This window comes from Rhinopithecus bieti, unplaced genomic scaffold (assembly GCF_001698545.2).
Source record: "Rhinopithecus bieti isolate Rb0 unplaced genomic scaffold, ASM169854v2 scaffold_28547, whole genome shotgun sequence".
Taxonomy (NCBI): domain Eukaryota; kingdom Metazoa; phylum Chordata; class Mammalia; order Primates; family Cercopithecidae; genus Rhinopithecus; species Rhinopithecus bieti.
The window spans coordinates 4,232,219-4,252,801 of NW_016813480.1; positions in this window are offsets into that span (position 1 = coordinate 4,232,219).

Consider the following 20,583-nt stretch of genomic DNA (forward strand, 5'->3'; position numbering starts at 1 on the left):
AATGTTAATTTTGATCACTCAATTAAGTTATTTTCTGATTTTTTCACTTTATAGTTATTATTTTTTCTCTAGCAGCTAATAAGCAGTCTGTGGAGACACACTTTAAGAACAATGCAAATATTTTGCTCCTCATCAAAATTTTCCCTTTGTCTTAGCATCAGTTGATGATCTAATCTTTACTATGATGGTTGGAAAATTATGATACTCAATACCCATTATATTTTAAAACAACTTCATTGGCTTGTTCTTTCTAGGTGGAGATGCTAGTATGACATACTATGTCACAATGAGCTTGCCAATTTCAACTGGAATATTGAGTCTTGGATAGCAAAGACTAGCTGAGGACAGTGAATCAGCGTAGACATGGGGATGTTGTGAATACTAGAATAGGCAGCAGGGCCTGTATGGTAATCAAGAATGTGTTTCACAGGGATCTTTGGCATTGTATAATTGAACAGGGACCCAAGCACAGAAATAGCTGGGCAGCCTGCTGAGGTCCTTTTACAACTGACAAAACTCCTGGTTTAGTGGACAGAGACCTGACTTGATTTGCCACAACAGAGAGGCATGGCCTTTTAGCCAAATACCAGACCTGAGCAAATGAAGGGGAGGATGAGTTACCTTAAGGAAGAACACCACAAGTATTTGCATCATTCCTCTGTGCATTCCTGTTACATTTTCCTCTCTGCTTTTCCCCCAGTGAGCCTACAGCCATTTTCCCTGGGGAAGAAGAAATACCCCCAAAGTTTGGAAATTAGTGGAGCCTATCTCTGAATTAATACTAATTTCTAGACTGCCAGAATACTATGGTCACCAGTCAGACTTTTAGGATAGGGATTGATAAGATATCAATTCAGTTTTGACCCTAGTCAGTCTCACTTAGACCAATGAAACTGCCAAACCCAATCTAGTGGAAACATCTTCAGTTACTGAAGGTATAAATAAAATGCATATACAGCAATTGACAGAATGCCTCCCTGGGCTTCTTGAGCCACAGACAGGGCTTTTAAGACTATGTTGGCAAAAGGACCAAGTGAAATCTCCCAGACCTCCACCTGCCTAATGAAAAAGCAATACTGCCTCCCTTGTAGAACTGCAGAAGTAAATGTCATTAGCAATGACTTGTAGGATGTTAGAGTGATGACTTAATTCATATTTGGCTATTTTAAAAAGCAGGTAGGTTTCAAAGTAACCTTAGATTGCTGTTCATTGTATGTCAACTCTAAATGTGGCTACTGTTTCAGCTATGATCTTATAGGCACTAGACAAGTAGCTGTTGATCTAATGAAGGCATTTTCTCTATATATCAACCAAGCAACCAAGGTGAGGCAAATAAAGCACTTGCCTAAGGCACAAAATTTAAGGGAGTACCAAAAAACTCAATCACCAAGATAAATAATATTCAGTGCAATATTTTATAAAACCTAAATTTATGCAAAAAATCTATGAAACATAAAATAGCAAAATTTTAAATAGAAACAGGACCAGCAATAAACACAGAACACCAGAAGCAGAACACACCTTCATTGTCTTGCCACAGTGTATGTCAACTCATCAGCCACATGCCACTCACTTGCAGGGAATCTTCATCACCTTACCATCCCACTATCATCGTAAACATCATAGTGCTAGTCTACCATTGATGACATCATGTTGATTGAAACCAGAGAGCAAAAATTAGCAGGTTTCCCAGATGTTAGAAAACAATCCTCTAGAATACATAGGAGCCTGCTGAAACTGCAGTAGTCTCAGTGGTGCAATGGTGGAAGGGGTATGTATGTCTAGTGATCTGGGACATACTGGATATACCTTCTGAAGTGCACAAAAAGTTGTCTCTTAGACTCCTTACCATTTAATGGGCTTCAATGGGTGTTGAAAAAAACATGTATCACATTTGATTGGTTGCTTCTTTCTGTTTACTGGGTACTTTTAAAATCTTCTATCTTTACGAGGACCCAGAGCAAGAGATGGTGCTCCAGCAGCCCCAGGCTATAGTGGGTATGAGTCTGCCATGTGGCCCTTATCATCCAATAAAACCAGTGGTATGCAGAACATCTGTGGCAGATTGGGATATTGTGACAGGTTGTGTAAAGTCCACACAGCAGAATCACAGCAAGAAGCACCTAGAGCTCTGAAACAAACCCATGTTCCCTTAAAGGAAATAACTTTTGTCCTTTAAACACCAATTCCTGTCTTGCCTTCAGTTTCTAGTCTCGACTGAATTTCTAACAGAACTTCAAATGACCATGTAACCCAAACTGTCCATCATAAATTGAGTGCTGAGAGCTACCTAACTGTAAACTTGGGTGTGCCCTGAAGCATTTCATCTCCAACGGAAGCTGTGTAATTGGAATGTGACCTAAGCAGATCTTGGAGGTAAAAGTCCCAGCATACCTACTCCTGCCACACAGTCATTCTTCCAATGGCTCACGCTACAACCTCATGGGGCATTCAAGTTGTGTTTATAGCTAGCTCTGCATAATATGCTTGCAGCACCCAGAAGTGAACTGTTCTAGAATTATAGCCCTGAAAGGTATCCCTGAAGGAGAGTGGAGAAGTAAAATTTTCCCAGTGGGCAGAAGTTCAAAGAGTACAACTTCTGGTCCACATTGCCTGCTTGACTTTTAGGCCAGGATCTATACCAGAGATCAACAAACTTTTTCTCTAAAGGACCAGATAGTGAGTATCTTCTGCTTTGCTTGTCACATACAATCCCTGTTCCAACTAGTCAATTCTACCCTTGGAGTGCAAACACCACCACAGAGAGTATGTAAATATATTGGTGTAGCTGTGTTCCAACAAAACTTTATTTACAAAAACAGGCAAGAAACTGGAGTTTGCCAATCTCTAATCTATACCAATCCATTGGCAGGAGCTAATGGTTTGGTCAGATGGTTATGGATTTGGAAGAAGTGAAAAGGATAATCGGAAACAAGGTTGATCTCTTAATTTCAGGTTCATAGAACCCTAAGTGGCCTGAAGGTAGAACTATATAATATTATGTAATAGTGATTTCCCTAATAATCTTATGTATTCTATATGTTACACATAAAATACTACTCTGAGAAGGGATTCATAGTCTTTGCCAGACTATCAAAGGCTTTGTAAGATGAAAAGAACTTCTCAGAATGGACCTAGAGAGTGAGAATTTTCATATCTCAAGTAGAATGCTTCCCAAGAGGCCCTAGTCTCCATTGCAGAGGAATGGTACCAGCAAGGTCAGGAAGAGCAAATCCAGAAATAGTTTCTATTTTAGTGAGGGGAAATTACTACCCCACCTATAATGGAAGGGGTTTAAATCAATCAACCTGCCACTAGATTATGGCTTGTCACCTCCAAGTATGGTACCTTACGAGGAACTGAGTTTGTTGCTGCTGCTGATGAATTGGGTTAAAGTCGATGAGATTCACTGATCTTATCATATACATTATTGGTTGGAAAGGTTTACTGAAGACTCAGTTATGATACCACCTGGGAAGCTAACACATTGCAAGGTTGGGATGCTGTGCTATAGGATGTAGAATCACTCTGAAAGTGCTCTCTCTCTCGCTGTCTCCATATATATATAGCCGTTTTCTCATCATCAGAATACATGGATTTGGGAACCAAAGGGCGGAAAAGCTTCCTAGCACCTCTTAATAGTAAACCTAATGATGTACTGATGAAACTTTTGTTTCCCATACTTGAAACTTGGAAGTTGAAGACAGTAACCCCTGGCAGTAATTACTTCATCAGTATCAAAGGCCTTGGCAGCAGATGGCCAGCTAACGGAGGAGAATGGGTGAGTCAGCTTGATAATTGTATGAGTAACATTCCAGAGAATTCTCAGAAATAACAGGGTGGGGGCTCAGTATAGAGGGAACTGGAGATTCCTCAAGGCTGGATAGAAGCAAATGCAAAGAAATGATGTGTGTGACTTATTCTAACCACACTGTGATTACTCAGACATAACAGCAGTTTTGTCCATGAAATCTGTGAATTTCAGTCACACAACTAGAAGAACCACGACTTATGTTTTTTGTTTGTCTGTTTGTTTTTTGTTGTTGTTTGTTTGTTTTGAGATGTTTCACTCCTGTTGCCCAGACTGGAGTGCAATGGCACGATCTTGGCTCACCACAACCTCAGCCTCCCAGGTTCAAGCGATTCTCCTGCCTCAGCCTCCCAAGTAGCTGGGATTACAGGCATGTGTCGCCTCACCCAGCTAATTTTGTATTTTTAGTAGAGACAGTATTTCTCCACGTTGGTCAGGCTGGTCTCAAACTCCCGACCTCAGGTGATCCGCCCGCATCAGCCTCCCAAAGTGCTAGGATTACAGGCATGAGCCACCACGCCCGGCCGATTTGTGTTTTATCATTCATATATTAATAGCTGTTTTCATTTACTTTCGACACTTTTAGTTATTTTAGCTGTTAACATTTGTTTGCCTCATTGAGAACTTACATATGTACTCCCCTATCCATGTTATACCCACAGTTATCTAGAAGAACATGGCTCTTAAGTTACTCCAGGCTGGTGTGGTCTGGGGAAGCATGAGTTACAATACAATTTGGTTCTTTGTTACATGTACTCTTCTGGTATTCACTCTAACAGGATTCTAAGTTCCTTAAGGACAAGGACTATCTTTCATAACAATGCTACTCAAAGTGTGGTCTGTGAACTGTTTTCCAGTTCCTGCCTAAGTAAGTATAGGAATTGAAATTAAACTTTTTTAAACTTTCATAGGAATTTGACAGGATAATGTAGAAACATTTTGGGATTTATACTTTCTATATTTCAGNAACACTTTTTTCACGTTTCACTTAATGGCTTTTAAAATATATTTTTAATTTTAATTTTATTTTTTGTTTTTTAGACAGGGTCTCACTCTGTCGCCCAGGCTGGAGTGCAGTATCTATCATAACTCACCACAGCCTCAACCTCCTTGGCTCAAATGAGCCTCTCACCTCAGACTCCCCAGTAGCTGGGACTACAGGCACATGCCACTACGCCTGGCTAATTTTTAAACTTTTTGTAGAGATAGGGTCTCCTTATGTTGCCCAGGCTGGTCTCAAACTCCTGAACTCAAGTAATCCTCCTGCCTCAACCTCCCAAAGTTCTGGGATTATAGGCATGAGTCACCATGCCCAGCCTAAAATACATTTTTAAAATCATGGACCTTATTCTAATTTAGCCTAGTATGGTGCTGGTTCTTAAATATATGACATATACATTAAGATAGTCTTAATGTTGTATTTCAAGCATGTGGTCTAGAAAACCGAAAATTCTCAGAACTGAGTTGTATCACCTGAAAAATGAATACAAATTACATCAAATAACTAGACTCTTAATTCATTCAACATGTGCTGGACACCTGTGTGCCATGTATCCAAAGATAGACCATGGTATGAAAATGTAATTTTAACTTTCTTGCAACCAGGGGTCTTCTTATTTTGTGCTCCCTTAATAGCTAAGTAATTATACCCTTAAAAAGACTTATTATTTTGTCTAATACCAGAAGCCTAGTTCTGAATTCATAATTATTTAAGAATGAACTATTCTGGCACACTGAGGATTAACCCATTTCCATATTATAATACACTATAATGTGAAAAAAGTAGGAGATAAGACTATATGTGCACTACAATTACAAAAGAGAAAAACATGCATATGAAAATAGCCCAGAAGGCAATAAAATGATAATAGCTGTGTTGGAGTATGGGTGGTTTGTATTTTCTCTGTGTTTCAAACTTTTATAATATATTACTTTCATAATTAAAAAAAAAATACGGGCAGCGGACAGGAACAGACCACTCACAAAAGAAATTCAACTAGGAATCAAACACAGAAAACCATTCACACTCACTAGCAAGGAAATATATATTAAAACAACACTAGGGTGCAATTCTTCATGTAATTAGCAAAAAGTAATTTTGTAACATAATACCTTTAAGGATTATTGTTGGGAATATAGGAGAACAGGAACTCTTACACATTGTAGGTGATACTGTAAATTGGTTTGACTCTTGTTATGGGTTGAATTGTGTCCTCCCCAACATGCATATTTTGAAGTCCTCACTATAGGTACACCAGAATGTGACCTGATGTGAAAATAGGGTCATCGGAGATGTAATTATTTAAGTTAGGATGAGGTCATACTGGAATAGGACGGGCTTCTCATCCTATATGACTGGTGTCCTTATTAAAAAAGGATATTTAGGGACAGTCACACACACAGGAAGAATGCTATGTGAAAATAAAGGCAGATATGGTGATAAATAAAGAATGCTATGTGAAAATAAAGGCAGATATAAGGAGATGCTTGTACAAGCCAAGGAATTCCAAAGATTGCCAGCAAACCACCAGAAGCCATGGAAGAAGCATTGAACAGATGTTTCCTCACAGCTCTCAGAAGGAACCAACCCTGCCAACATGTTGATTTTGGACTTCTAGCCTCCAGAACTGAAACAAATTTTTGTTGTTTAAGTTATCCAATTTGTGGTACTTAGTTATGGCAGCCCTAGCAGACCAATACAACCATTACATACTGAAAACAGCGTCCAAAAAATCTCACTATATATAATATAAATATCTATGAAAAAACGTATAAAATGATGTGGTGGAACTGTTTTCCTTTCTCTTTTACCATTTTATTTAATGTGCTTATATTATTTTATAATGAAAGAAACATTAACAAAATGTAAAATAAGGATAATTTGTTTCTTAATTCCCTTGTTGATTCATGGACCATTAATTGAGAAATATATCTGTTTGATTTCTTTCTTTTGCTCTTGTTGCCCAGGCTGGAATACAATGGTGCGATCTCAGCTCACCACAACCTCCGCCTCCCGGGTTCAAGTGATTCTCCTGCCTCAGCCTCCCAAGTAGCTGGGATTATAGGTATATGCCACCACGCCCAGCTAATTTTGTATTTTTAGTAGAGATGGGGTTTCTCCATGTTGGTCAGGCTGGTCTCAAACTCCTGACCTCAAGTGATCCACTCACCTCAGCCTCCCAAAGTGCTGGGATGACAGGCATGAGCCACCACACCTGACCTATGTGTTTAATTTCTAAGAGGCATTTCAGCTCTGAAATTTTTGATTCTGCAAAACATGCAAGACAGTAGAGTTTCCCCGTTGATGTGTTAATATTCCTTGTGGTTAAGAAAACCTTTCAAGGAAACATGGATGGAAATTAAATATGAATCTTATTGGCATAAGGGACTCAAGTCAAATATACAGCAATTGTAAGAATTGCAAGACTCACTGAATTCCATGTGTCAACCCTGACAGATGCTCATCTGGCTTCTGCCCCATCACTGGCGTCTGCCCAAGTACTTACAATGATAGAGAGGTCACTGCTTTTTCATTTAGGCTCGACAATTGTTGCAGAGCAATCAGATTTAAAAGTCTTCAGTATACTGAGCTGAATTCTGTTGCTTTTTCTAGTTTCTAGGGCTCTCCTTGAAGCAACACAAAATAAATTTACTACCTTACTCACATGGCTCCCTTTAAAATATATGAAGTCTTTTCTCTTCAGGTCAAATGCTTAATTCTTGAAAATTATTCCTTATGTGATATTGTTTCCAGATTCTCTTTTCATGCTTATCCAGTCACTCTCTAGTCTATTGGTGTACCTCAAAATATGGTACAAAAATTAAGTTTCTCCAGTTCAAGCTGAAAGAAACAAATTATTATGGAAAAATTATCACCTTTGACCTAATACTAGCCTAAACACTAAAAATTATTATTGCTATAAATACTGTTCCAGGTCCTTTGCATATATTATGATATGGTTTGACTCTGTGTTCCCACCCAAATCTCATGTCGAATTGTAATCCCCAGTGTTGGGGGAGGGGGCCTGGTAAGAGGTGATTGAATCATGGGGCGGATTTCCCCTTTGCTGTTCTTGTGACGGTGAATTCTCAGGAGATCTGGTTGTTTAAAAGTGTGTAGCACTTCCCCCCTCACTCTCTCTTTCTGGTCATGTGAAAATGTACCTGCTTTCCCTTTGCCTTCCACCATGATTGTAAGTTTCCTGAGGCCTCCCCAGCCATGCTTCCTGTACAGTCTGTGGAACCATGAGCCAATTAAACCTGTTTTCTGTATAAATTACCCAGTCTCAGATAGTTCTTTATAGCAATGGGAGAATGGACTAATACATATTATCTTATTTTCATCCCCTCAATCACTGTGTACTATTATTAATCATATTTTACAAATAAGAAAACAGAGGCACAGAGAAGTAAAGTAATGTGCCCAAAGTCACAAAGATCAAACTAAGATCAGTTGAAGCCCAAAGCCCCTTCTCTTAACCAGCTACCAATATGCATTTGCTGAATAAGAGGTTAATAGATTCTTGTGGAATGAAGGAAGGATTTATATATTTACATTTTTCATAATTTGTAGGCTTGTCCGAATCCTGCCATTTATGTAATTAGCATTTAACTGAAATCCCCAGACACTGTTCCTATAAACAGCCTTTAACCCTCATTCCAAACAGCATTAGCTTTCGTCTCTTTAACCGAACTGCAAAAGCCTACATTTCTCTGGATTCCATTTCACTTATTGTTTTGGGCTCATGATTATAGTCCGTGAAGATATTTCTGTATGTTGCCTATCATGTCAGTGCTCTCCTATCTTTGTGGCAACCACAAATTTAATGAGCACACCTTCTCCAATCATTCTACAGTTGAAAACAGAGAGATAAATGCTTTGCCCTAATTTTCTATGACATAAACTATCATTTTTATAAGTACACATTTCTATTAATAAAATAAATATGTTAATAGAAAAATTCAGTTTTCAATCTATAATTCAGTTTTAATTATTTCATGTTGATGTTCAGCTCCAATAGGACTGAATCTAAGACATTTTAGTGAAGTGTTAGGAAATGGGAGAATGACAGTACGTAATGCAATATAAGAACCATCAACTTTATGGAGTATGTCAGTTAAGATGCCTGAATGCAAGTAATAGAAAACCCAACCCCAACTGGCTTCAACAATAAAGTCAGCTTATTAAATCATGACAAGGAGAACTGAGATAAGGCAGTTTTGGTAATTCACTGTCTCAACAATGTTATCAAGGATTTGGGTCCTTTCCATTTTTCTGCTCTGAGATTCTCAGTTTGTCTGTTACTCTACTCATAGTTGCAGAATGGCCACAACAGCTCCAGTCGCCATGTCCTCAAACAACAACTTCCAAAGGGAAGAAGAGAGGACATCCTTTTCTGGTATCCCTTTCTCAGAAAAAGCCTTCTGAGAAAATCTCCAATAAACTTTTCCACATGTGTTATTGATCAGAATCATATTACATGTCTGTGCCTAAGCCAGTCATTAACAAGAGTGATGAAATTATCATGGCTCGTTTAGCCTGGTTAAGGGTTGGAACTAGGGAGAGGTCTAGCCTCTGTCAAGACCCATAGTGCCTCATACCAGTACAAATTAGGGTTATGTTATCATGTAAGAGGGAGTGGTGCTAAGCAACCAATGGTGTCTATGACATGTAACAGGGTATGTTCAGATATTTTAAAATGTGGAATGAATAGAAGACATCCAAATATACTTGCATAATTATGTACAGAAAAGTTAAATACTATTTAACAGTGGAACAAAACTGTTAAAATCCAAACTAATTGGAAAAACTAAAATAGTACAATACTCTTGATGGGCATTATTATGGATAAAAGGTATGGCTGATAGCAAAATGCTAGAAATAAACTGCCACATATTTCATCCATTCAACAAGGATTGTATCAAAACGGAAGAGGAAATTTCTTTCAGAAAATCCAGGTAGAATTCAGTAAACGCACATTGAAGTAACATGATTTTGCATTTATTTCATAGAAAAATAAGCAATATACTTCAGGCTTCCTTATGTTTATACAAATATACGCCATAGTTTCTTTGATGTCTTCAGTATAAAAACACACTAATACCAGTTTTTAATAAGGAATAAGAGTGATATAGTGAATATTTCATTTTGAGGAGTTGGCAAAAAGACTATTTTTAAGTTTACTTCAAAGGAAAAGGATGAAATAATAAAGGATGAAAGACTGATGCATGTTCTCAGAGCTAGTTAATTCAGAAGGCTCCATGGTCCCGTTTTTATCTGCTGACTGCAATCTTTCCAAGATAATTGATCTAGGTTTCTGTTTTATTGCATTTGCTGTCACTCATTGCATTGTTTGCCAGATTAGAAGTGTTTGATATGAGTTTATGTACTAGGTATAATTTCAATATGTCATCCAGTCTTTGTTCATCTTTCACTGCCAGTTGATGGCTTAAAATTGGCTCTCCAGGAAATCTTAATTCACTATTATCTAACTGCTGCATTTAAAAAAATGAGGGAGGGACTTCATCATTTGCCATTTCCAACATAATTCAATAAACCCTACATACTTAGAGTGAGAGCAAGATAAGTTTGGTTGAAGTTTAAATTATTGAGTCTGGTTCAAAACAATTTTACAAAAATAATATTGCAAGTCCCATGAGTCAGTTCCATTTCCTGGAATCAGGAAAACAGGAAGTATTTCTAAAACTATTCTAAGGACATCAGTGGTATTCACAGGATAAAATGGGTACGGAGTACAATATTATCAAATCCAATAACATATAGAAAAGTTTTCTTATTTGGTGACCTTGGTACCTTTTGTGTTTGGGACATAGTAGAACAGACAATAAATAAGAGTCTAAGTACCTGTTACAGAGCTAACGGAAGGGATGTTTAACCCTGGGCACTGCAGAGTACATATGCCTCAACTGAAAATCAGGAGGAAATGCTGGAGTAAGGTACACAGAAGGAAATTGGTTCCCAGCTTTCTCAGTGATGTTGTTTTCATGCATTTGGGGGCAGGGTGTCCCCAAGAGGGGAATGACAGGTGAAATTCAAGGAACAGAGCAAAGATATCTCAGAAAGTAATAATTTGCGTCAGAAGATATTTCTAAGAAGCTCTGGTGAGTAATGTATTACTCAAAAGTCATTAACCTACAGTTCCCTCTGAGGGCAAGGCTGCTGGAAGCCCCCCATCAAGTTACAGAACAGGGAACTTTTGTGTTTAAATTCAAACAAGTTTATCAAGACTGTTGCGGCTCAGGAAATGGGCAACAAAGGAAAAGACAATAAATAAAGTGCACTCCACAATGAAATTTGTAAAAACCTTTTAAGAAAAGTAACTATCAAAAGAATTTTGCATAATACCTTACCCCAGGGGGTTTAAATCAAAGTTTCACAAATTCCTTATCTTTCTNAAGGAAAAGGATGAAATAATAAAGGATGAAAGACTGATGCATGTTCTCAGAGCTAGTTAATTCAGAAGGCTCCATGGTCCCGTTTTTATCTGCTGACTGCAATCTTTCCAAGATAATTGATCTAGGTTTCTGTTTTATTGCATTTGCTGTCACTCATTGCATTGTTTGCCAGATTAGAAGTGTTTGATATGAGTTTATGTACTAGGTATAATTTCAATATGTCATCCAGTCTTTGTTCATCTTTCACTGCCAGTTGATGGCTTAAAATTGGCTCTCCAGGAAATCTTAATTCACTATTATCTAACTGCTGCATTTAAAAAAATGAGGGAGGGACTTCATCATTTGCCATTTCCAACATAATTCAATAAACCCTACATACTTAGAGTGAGAGCAAGATAAGTTTGGTTGAAGTTTAAATTATTGAGTCTGGTTCAAAACAATTTTACAAAATAATATTGCAAGTCCCATGAGTCAGTTCCATTTCCTGGAATCAGGAAAACAGGAAGTATTTCTAAAACTATTCTAAGGACATCAGTGGTATTCACAGGATAAAATGGGTACGGAGTACAATATTATCAAATCCAATAACATATAGAAAAGTTTTCTTATTTGGTGACCTTGGTACCTTTTGTGTTTGGGACATAGTAGAACAGACAATAAATAAGAGTCTAAGTACCTGTTACAGAGCTAACGGAAGGGATGTTTAACCCTGGGCACTGCAGAGTACATATGCCTCAACTGAAAATCAGGAGGAAATGCTGGAGTAAGGTACACAGAAGGAAATTGGTTCCCAGCTTTCTCAGTGATGTTGTTTTCATGCATTTGGGGCAGGGTGTCCCCAAGAGGGGAATGACAGGTGAAATTCAAGGAACAGAGCAAAGATATCTCAGAAAGTAATAATTTGCGTCAGAAGATATTTCTAAGAAGCTCTGGTGAGTAATGTATTACTCAAAAGTCATTAACCTACAGTTCCCTCTGAGGGCAAGGCTGCTGGAAGCCCCCCATCAAGTTACAGAACAGGGAACTTTTGTGTTTAAATTCAAACAAGTTTATCAAGACTGTTGCGGCTCAGGAAATGGGCAACAAAGGAAAAGACAATAAATAAAGTGCACTCCACAATGAAATTTGTAAAACCTTTTAAGAAAAGTAACTATCAAAAGAATTTTGCATAATACCTTACCCCAGGGGTTTAAATCAAAGTTTCACAAATTCCTTATCTTTCTACAAATTGAAAAAGAAGAAAGAGCACATAAACAATACAAGAGAGCGACATCATTCACTCACTCAATAAAACATTCATTTAGGCACCAACTTTAAGTAGTAAAGCATTAAAGCTTTAGTATTTAATTAGTATTAAAGTGCTCCTACTAAAGTATTTAATTTTACTTCAGTATGAATTTTTTTTAGTGTTTTAGTATTTAATTTTACTAAATTCCTATGAAAAGATAGGATGGCTCGGATTTGCTTTCAAATGATCCCTGACAGGAGGGGAATGTGCCAGGGTATAGAAACATGAATAGCTATATATTGATGATTGTTGAAGGTGGGTGACAGTTACATGGGTAGCTCATTATATTATTCTCTCTGTTTCTGTGTATGTTTGTAGTGTTCTATATCAAATAAATCAACGTGGGCAGTCAGAGAATGCTACCCAAAGAAGTTTGAAGGGAAATTTGAAGGAGGACAAGAGCAATCTAGCTAAAAGGAAGACCTATCTTCTCATCTCAAAGAAATGGGGAGTAATATTAAATTTTTTAAATAAACCTTTAAAAATCATGAAGTATGTGGCACATATAATGGTATATTTCATGTAACAACACAGTTTAAAGAGTAACAATGAAATTAAATCTGTGTACCCACCACTCATCTTAAGAAACACAACGCCTTCAAAGCTCTCTATGCCCCTCCTGCACCTACCCTCCTCAGCTCTCCACCTCCAAGACTAGTCATCCTCCTGAATTTTGCGCTAATTGTTACTTGCTTATCTTTATAGTTTTATCACGTGCATATTTATCTCCAACCAATACGGTATGACTTAATTTTGTCTGGCTTTGAACTCCATATAAATGGAAGTATACTGCGTGTGTTCTCTGACTTACTTTTTTCAGCATTGCTTTTGAGATTTATCCATGGTTTTGTATGTGCCTCTAGATCATCTTTTTTGTTGTTGGTGGTATTCTATTGTATAAATATACCATAATGTATTCATCCTTTCTACTATTGATGGGCATTTGGGTTGTCTCCAGTTTGGGACAGTTTGCTACTGTAAATAATCTTTTACATGTCTTTAAAAGAGCATGTACAAGAGTTTCCCTAGGGTATAACAGCCTAAGAGTGGAATTGTCTGGTAGGATTAAGATTGCTTTTTTGAAATGTCAGCTGATTAAATCAACTCATAATGGAGGCAGACACTGTCAACTCTACTGTGGCTTAGCCAATTGTGTCAACACACTCAATAATGTTTCTCAGTCAATCTTAGCACTGGAAAAAAAAAAAAAAAAAAGGTATTCCAAGAACATAGTTTGGTAATGTGTTTCTTGTTCCATATGGGGGAGAGAAACGTTGAATCTAGGAAATGTAATCCTTTCCTTAGAAAGGTAGCATTTGCTACAGATCAGGGTCCATTCCTGGGGCTTCATCATAGCTGAAATAAAATATCCCTCAAGACAATTTTCCTCCCTATGCTTTATTTATTTTTTAATTTTATTTTATTTATTTTTTTTTTTGAGACCGAGTCTCGCTTTGTCACCCAAGCTGGAGTGCAGTGGTGAAATCTCAGCTCACTGCAACCTCCGCCTCCCAGGTTCAAGCGATTCTCCTGTCTCGCCCTCCCGAGTAGCTGGGACTACAGGCATGTGCCACCACACCCGGCTGATTTTTTTTATTTTTATTTTTAGTAGAGACGGGGAGACTGGGTTTCACCATGTTAGCCAGGATGGTCTCGATCTCCTGACCTCATGATCCGCCCGCCTCAGCCTCCCAAAGTGCTGAGATTACAGGCGTGAGCCACCATGCCTGGCTCCTCCCTATGCTTTAAATCCTCACTCAACATCCAGATTTCTGAATTGTATTTCTCAGCAATCTTGATATCAGACAAAGGGAATACTCTGGGTAAAATACCATATGCAAAGATCCAGAGGGCCCAAATAGCCTATTCACTGGAAACAGATTGCTTCCACTGGAGAACAAGATGCTGAAGTATGAACCTGGTTGATGGCAGTGAGAATGGGGTTGTGGAAATTGCATGGTAATTCCTTAGAACCCTAAGAGGTTGAGGTTTTAAGGCCACCATCTGAGAAGATAGTGAAGTCATTAATAGATATAAGACAGTCAAAAGGAACAGGTTTAGGGTAGGGATGGGGAGCAGAGTTGGAAATGATGTTGATGGGGTTCAGGATATGCTACCCCAAAATACAGCACCTTGCTTGGCATTTGAGAAAACAACAGAAGCAAGAAGGTCATTCTCAGTTTCCCCTTGCCCTTCTCCTCTAAAACAGGTACAAAGGATTTTCTGACACTCCCCTGAAGCAGGTCATTAGACTCTCATTTGAGAGGTATCCTCTATACCTGGGAGAAAGGAACATCATTTTCTATGAAGACACAGGGTCACAAAGAAGAATCTGAATAAACAGGCCTTGTTAAATTCCCCCTGCCAGTTGATTACCATTAGATTATACTTTTGTATGTAATCATCCTTCACCACTATCCACTTCTTCATGAAATCTAGCATGAAAAACACACAGGTTTACCTGTTTCTCTGAGTCTTCATTTCCTTAGGAAGGCTCCTGCATCATGGAAAACTTCTTAAATAAATGTGTCTGTTTTCTCTTGTTAATCTGTCTTTTCTTATAGGTGCTTCAGCCATGAACCTAGCCATGGATGAGGAAAAGATATTTCTCCTCCCATACAATGACTTTAACATATACTAGGTGTGCAGGGCCCTCAGGACATCCTGGTGACAATGGCCAATCAGGAGTCTAGAAACCAGGTCTGGAGCTCAAGTGAAAAGCTGGGACCAGAGATACACATTTAGAAGTTATTCATAGGCTGGACATGGTGGCTCATGCCTGTAATCCCAACACTTTGGAAGGCAGAGCCAGGCAGCTTGCTTGAGCCCAGGAGTTTGAGACTAGCCCTCGCAACATGGCAAAAACCCCATCTTGACAAAAAATACAAAAATTAGCTAGGTGAGGTGGTGCATGCCTATAGCCCCAGTTACTTGGGATACTGAGGAGGGAGGATCACTTGAGCCCAGAGGGTTGAGGCTGCAGTGAGCCAAGGTCATGCCACTGCACTCCAGCCTGGGCTACAGAGCAAGACACAGTCAAAAAAAAAAAAAAAAAGAAAAAGAAAGAGAAAAAAGAAAGAAAGAAAGAAAGAAAGAGAAAAGAAAAAGAAAAAGAGAAAAGAAGTCATTCACATATGCCTGAAATGAAATTGCTGAGAGAATACAAGAAAAAAAGAGTTTTGAGCACAGGATATTTTTTTTTCCTAGTCAAGTGCAGTAGTGAGAAGGGTGGAAAGAGTAGAACAAGGAGTTTGACCTGTAACTGACTGTGAACAAGCAATTGAAGTAACTCACTACCTTAGGACCAGCAGAGCATAGGATCTTGAAGGAATACTTTCACCTAGGAAACAGAAGAAGGAAAAGGAGTCAGTAAAACCAATGCAAGAACATAGAAAGCAAGGAAGGAAAGTGAGAACTGAAGGCTAAGGAAAGTGAAAAGGTTTGGAGTGGATCCTGTAGACAAAACCCCGAGAATTCATTCAACTTGCGATAAATGAAAAGGTGTTTGATAATAAAGCCCAATAATTGAGTACCTGTTAAGTGTCAGGCACTATGCCAAGAACTTTGCCTATATTGTTTTTCGTCTTCACAACAACTTTGGAGGCAGGTAGTACTATTACTTCTATTTTACAGAAGAAGGAAAAGATTTATGACGGTGAGTACCTTGTCTAAGGTCACAGAGATGGTAAATGGGGGAGTCAGAACTTGAATCCATGTCTGCCTGACTCCAAAACTTAGACCCTTGCCGTATGTCATGTAGTCGAGGCTTGGCCAAGATTAGCAGGAAATTATAGCAAAATTAACCAGTGTTTGACTTTTACCTGTGAATAGGAGTGTGGTTTTCCCAGGGATCAGCTAGGTATTAGGAGGCCCCACTTCCTAATACCATCACCTTGGGGGTCGGGATTCTAACACACGAATTTGGAGGAGACAAAGCTTCAGATCATAGCAAGCCCGAAAGAGCAGTTTGCTGCCTGCTTTAGAAGTGGAATTACTGCACATACCTGGCCAATTTCCAACTTAACTTAGAATCATGGGACTCTTTCTAGATCTTTAAAGGACATTAGAGCTCATTGAATCAGACCTCCTTTTTATATATGTTAGCCAAACAGAAGCAAAGAAAAATTCAGTGACTTTCCTAAGGTCTGGAACTAAAATCCCTCATTTTAAAAATTGTACACATGTTGAGTGCACATAATGTGCCAGGCACCATGTTCAGCAGTGGAGAAACAGAGATGAGGAAGATTCAAATCTCTGACCTCTAGTTTTGTTGGATGAGACAGAAATGTAAACGAAAAGTGTGGTAAGTGTTACTGGAGATGTGGATACAAAGTATCACAGTGACAGTTCGCTCTGAAATCAGGAGAGATTTCCCAGAGGAGACACTTGAAATGGGTGCTGCAGCCTGAAAGAATGGAACATGCAAAGGTGGAGTACAGGGGCTAAGAGGGAGCACTGAAGATGAGGCTGCTGGGGGAGTCTTCCTTGATTACCCATGCTGGTCGGTTGCCCCAGTTGCCCCACATCTCTGTCTGTACGGCTGTCTGTACGGCTGTAGCATTGCACTGAATCACCCCATTTTTTTTTTTTTTTTTTTTTTTTTTTTTTTTTTTTTTTTTTGAGCAGGGTCTTGCTTTGTCGCCCAGGGTGGAAGTGCGTGGCATGACTTCCAGTTTCACTGCAACCCATGCCTCCCTGGGTTCCAAGTGATTCTCCTGCCTCCAGCCTCCCAAGCAGCTGGGATTACAGGTGCCCACCACCACGCCCGGTTAAATTTTGTTTGTATTTTTAAAAGAGACGGGGTTTCACCATGTTGGCCAGGCTGGTCGCAAACTCCTGACCTCAGGTGATCCACCCATCTCGGCCTCCCAAAGTGCTGGGATTACAGGCATGAGCCACCACGCCCAGCCACTTATCACTCTTTTAAGTTTGCTTCTGCCAGGAGCCTGAGAGCTCTGTGACCGGCCCCAGCCCACCAGTTTCCAGCACCACTCTTGGCCCAGGATTAGAGTAGCCAGATTTAGCAAATAAAAATACAGGCCATCCAATTAAATTTGAATTCCAGATAAACTATAAATATTTCAAATTTAAGTATGTCCCAAGCATATGCATGGGACATACTTATACAAAAAAAAAATTATCTAAAGTTCAACTCAGTTTTTTATATTTTATCTGGCCACTGTACCTACAGTAAATGCTCAATAAATAGTTATGGGAGTCAGGGAATTACACACGAAGGGAGAAAATAAAAAAGGAGGGGAAGGAGTAAGCCAGTGTATCCATCAGTAGACAATGAACAGGAAAAGCTGCAGGTTTAAAGAGAGTGGTAGATTTGTCAAGACCTTGAAACCACACAAAATCTGGCAGTAACATTACTTCTCACTGTTTTCAGTTCTATACCGTACAACGCAAACAGTTGTTTCCCCTTTTCTGTTTAGAAGTCTGCCCTCATGTGGCAGGAAAAAAGTATTAGGCCAGAGGCCTTAAGTTTGGTCGTTCAGCTCACTGGGGCAAAAGACTCCACAGAGTTCAGAGATCTGGAAAGGAATGATGCTAGGAGTTTGTTTGTTTGTTTGGGTAGAGGACAGGGGAGGAAAAGAAAAATGAGCTCTATGTGCCAGATGCCAAAGAGTATTGTTAAAATAGGTTTTAAAAAATGGTTCAAAACACATTTGTAACTTTGTGCAGGCCAGCATCATCTCAATTTCCAAGCTGTCGTGGTCAGAAAAGGCATTAAGACACTGTGCCTAAAATTCATGCAGTGGAACATTTCAGTGGAGACATACTTTATAAACTGTAAAGTACAATTAAATATTGTTAACTAAATGATGACATTGGATGTGGAGAAAGCCTGGTTTGGATGCCCCCCTAGTCATCAACCTTAGTAGGTACCCTAATTCTCATGCTGAATCCACCATTTTCCAAGTAGTGTCCATCCCCACCAACAGAGCTGCTCTTTCTCCCAAACCATGAGAAGAGATGAGGCTGCCATCTGCCTCTGCTCTAGACCTCACATGCTGCCATCACCCTGAGTGACTTCAGAGCCTATGTGGACACCCCTCCAAAACCAGGCCTCATAATTCCTTTATGTCCTCACTTCCAGGGCCTCACTCTCAACCTCATGCCACATGCCCAGGGATGTTGCTTTGGCTTTGCCATCTCTGGGTTCACCTCCTCCAAAATCTCAATCTCTGACCTGATTACAACTTCCCATTCTTCCTACTTTCTCACTCTCCCACTGAGTCTATTCCTTAAGCCTCCAGTAGACTTTCAGAACTGTGAGCAGTCTGCGTTTGCCCACCTTCTCCATTCACATCTGAGTTCACATCCTTCCTTCAGCCTGGACTCCAAGTGTGATCACCTTTTTTTCACGTTTTTAATTCTAATTTTTATTTTAAGTTCTGGGGTATATGTGCATGATGTGCAGGTTTGTTACATGGGTAAATGTGTGCCATGGTGGTTTGCTGCACAGATCATTCCATCACCTAGGTATTAAGCTGAGCATGCATTAGCTATTTTTTCTAATGCTCTCCCTGCCTCCACCCCAACCCACCCCCTTTTTTTAGAGACAGGGTCTCACTCTGGTTGCCCAGGCTGGAGTACAGTGGCGTGATCATGACACACTGCAGCCTTGACCTCCTGGGCTCAATCGATCCTCCCACCTTGGCCTCCCAGGTAGCTGAGACTATAGGCACACACCACCACGCAAATGTGCTCACTTAAATTCCTTTGGCTCTAGCACCCAAACTCTTCACCCTCTCTATCCATCAGCAAGGCCTGGCCCTCAACTCTGCCTCAATCTGAACACCTGTCCACTCTTTTGCCAGTAGGGTGACCACAGCTGCAAGCTGCTGGGCGACTAGAGCCAGTCCGCAGTTAAGAAAGCCCACCTCAGCTTACCAGGAGAGCTTCCCTTCAGTTCTTTCACCTGAATCAGCTTAACAAGCTACCTCTCTTTTCCATTCCTCAGGTATTCCAAACTTTCTATGCCTCTGAGTACTTCAGCTTCATCATCTATAAATGGGGTGATAATACCTAATCTGAGGGTTGTTGTGAGGAATAACTGAGGCATGTGTGTAAGTGGCCCAGTATGCTGCAGACCATTGGTACATGCCTCAATACATGCCCCATTTATTGCTAATCTCCTCTAGCATCTAACACAATACTCATTCCCCCTTACTTTAAACAAATGACCTTACCTCACAAAGAGAAGGCATCAGGTGTAAGGCAGGTGGGTAGCCGTGCCCTCCTCTACCTACCAACTGGACTGCTCCACAACCAGTTGTGCTAACTTGCCTCTGGTCTCTGAGAATGAGGGCTGCTCTTCTTTCCCCAGGCTACACCCTCCTTCAGTGTTCTTCTCAGAGACCCTGCTCAATTTATCCCTTTCCTCACCTGTATCTTATGCTTCCCCTTCCCCAGCTCCTCAGCTTCTACACATGGTCAGATCTAGCCCATCTTTAAAAAATTCTCTTGGCTCTAAGTCATACCTCTCATTCCTTTCACAGTTAACTTCTTCAAAGAGTTGTCTGCATTCGCTGTCTCCACTTCTTCACCTCCCATGGACATCTCCCCCAAGTGCAATCTGCCCTCTGCCCTCTGCCCTCAGAGCTCCACCAAAACAGCTCTCCATGAGCTCACCATGATCCCTGTGTTGCTAGAGCCATCAAATACTTCTCAGTGCTCATCGTACTTGACATTGTTTGACACTGGTGACCACTCCCTCATTGCTGACACTCTGTCATCGCCTGGCTTCACAGTACAAGTCTCAGGCAAGAGGAAAACAGGCCCCATCGCAGCCTCCTTTGCTGTGGCACACCCATTCCATGTTGAAGTCTCTGAGAGATCAGCCCTGGGCTCTCTAAGTTCCTCTATGTACACTCCCTCCTGGTGAGATCTCATTATATCCCAGCTATGTGCTGTGATCTGCAAATATCTATCTCCAGCCTAGACTTCTGGAACTATGCAGACCTTATCCTTATCACAGCTCAGGTGAAGGGCGCTTTAGGACCCTTTAAGAAAAAGCCCACAAGAAGCATGCATTTATTTTCACGTTCCTTTCACAGGG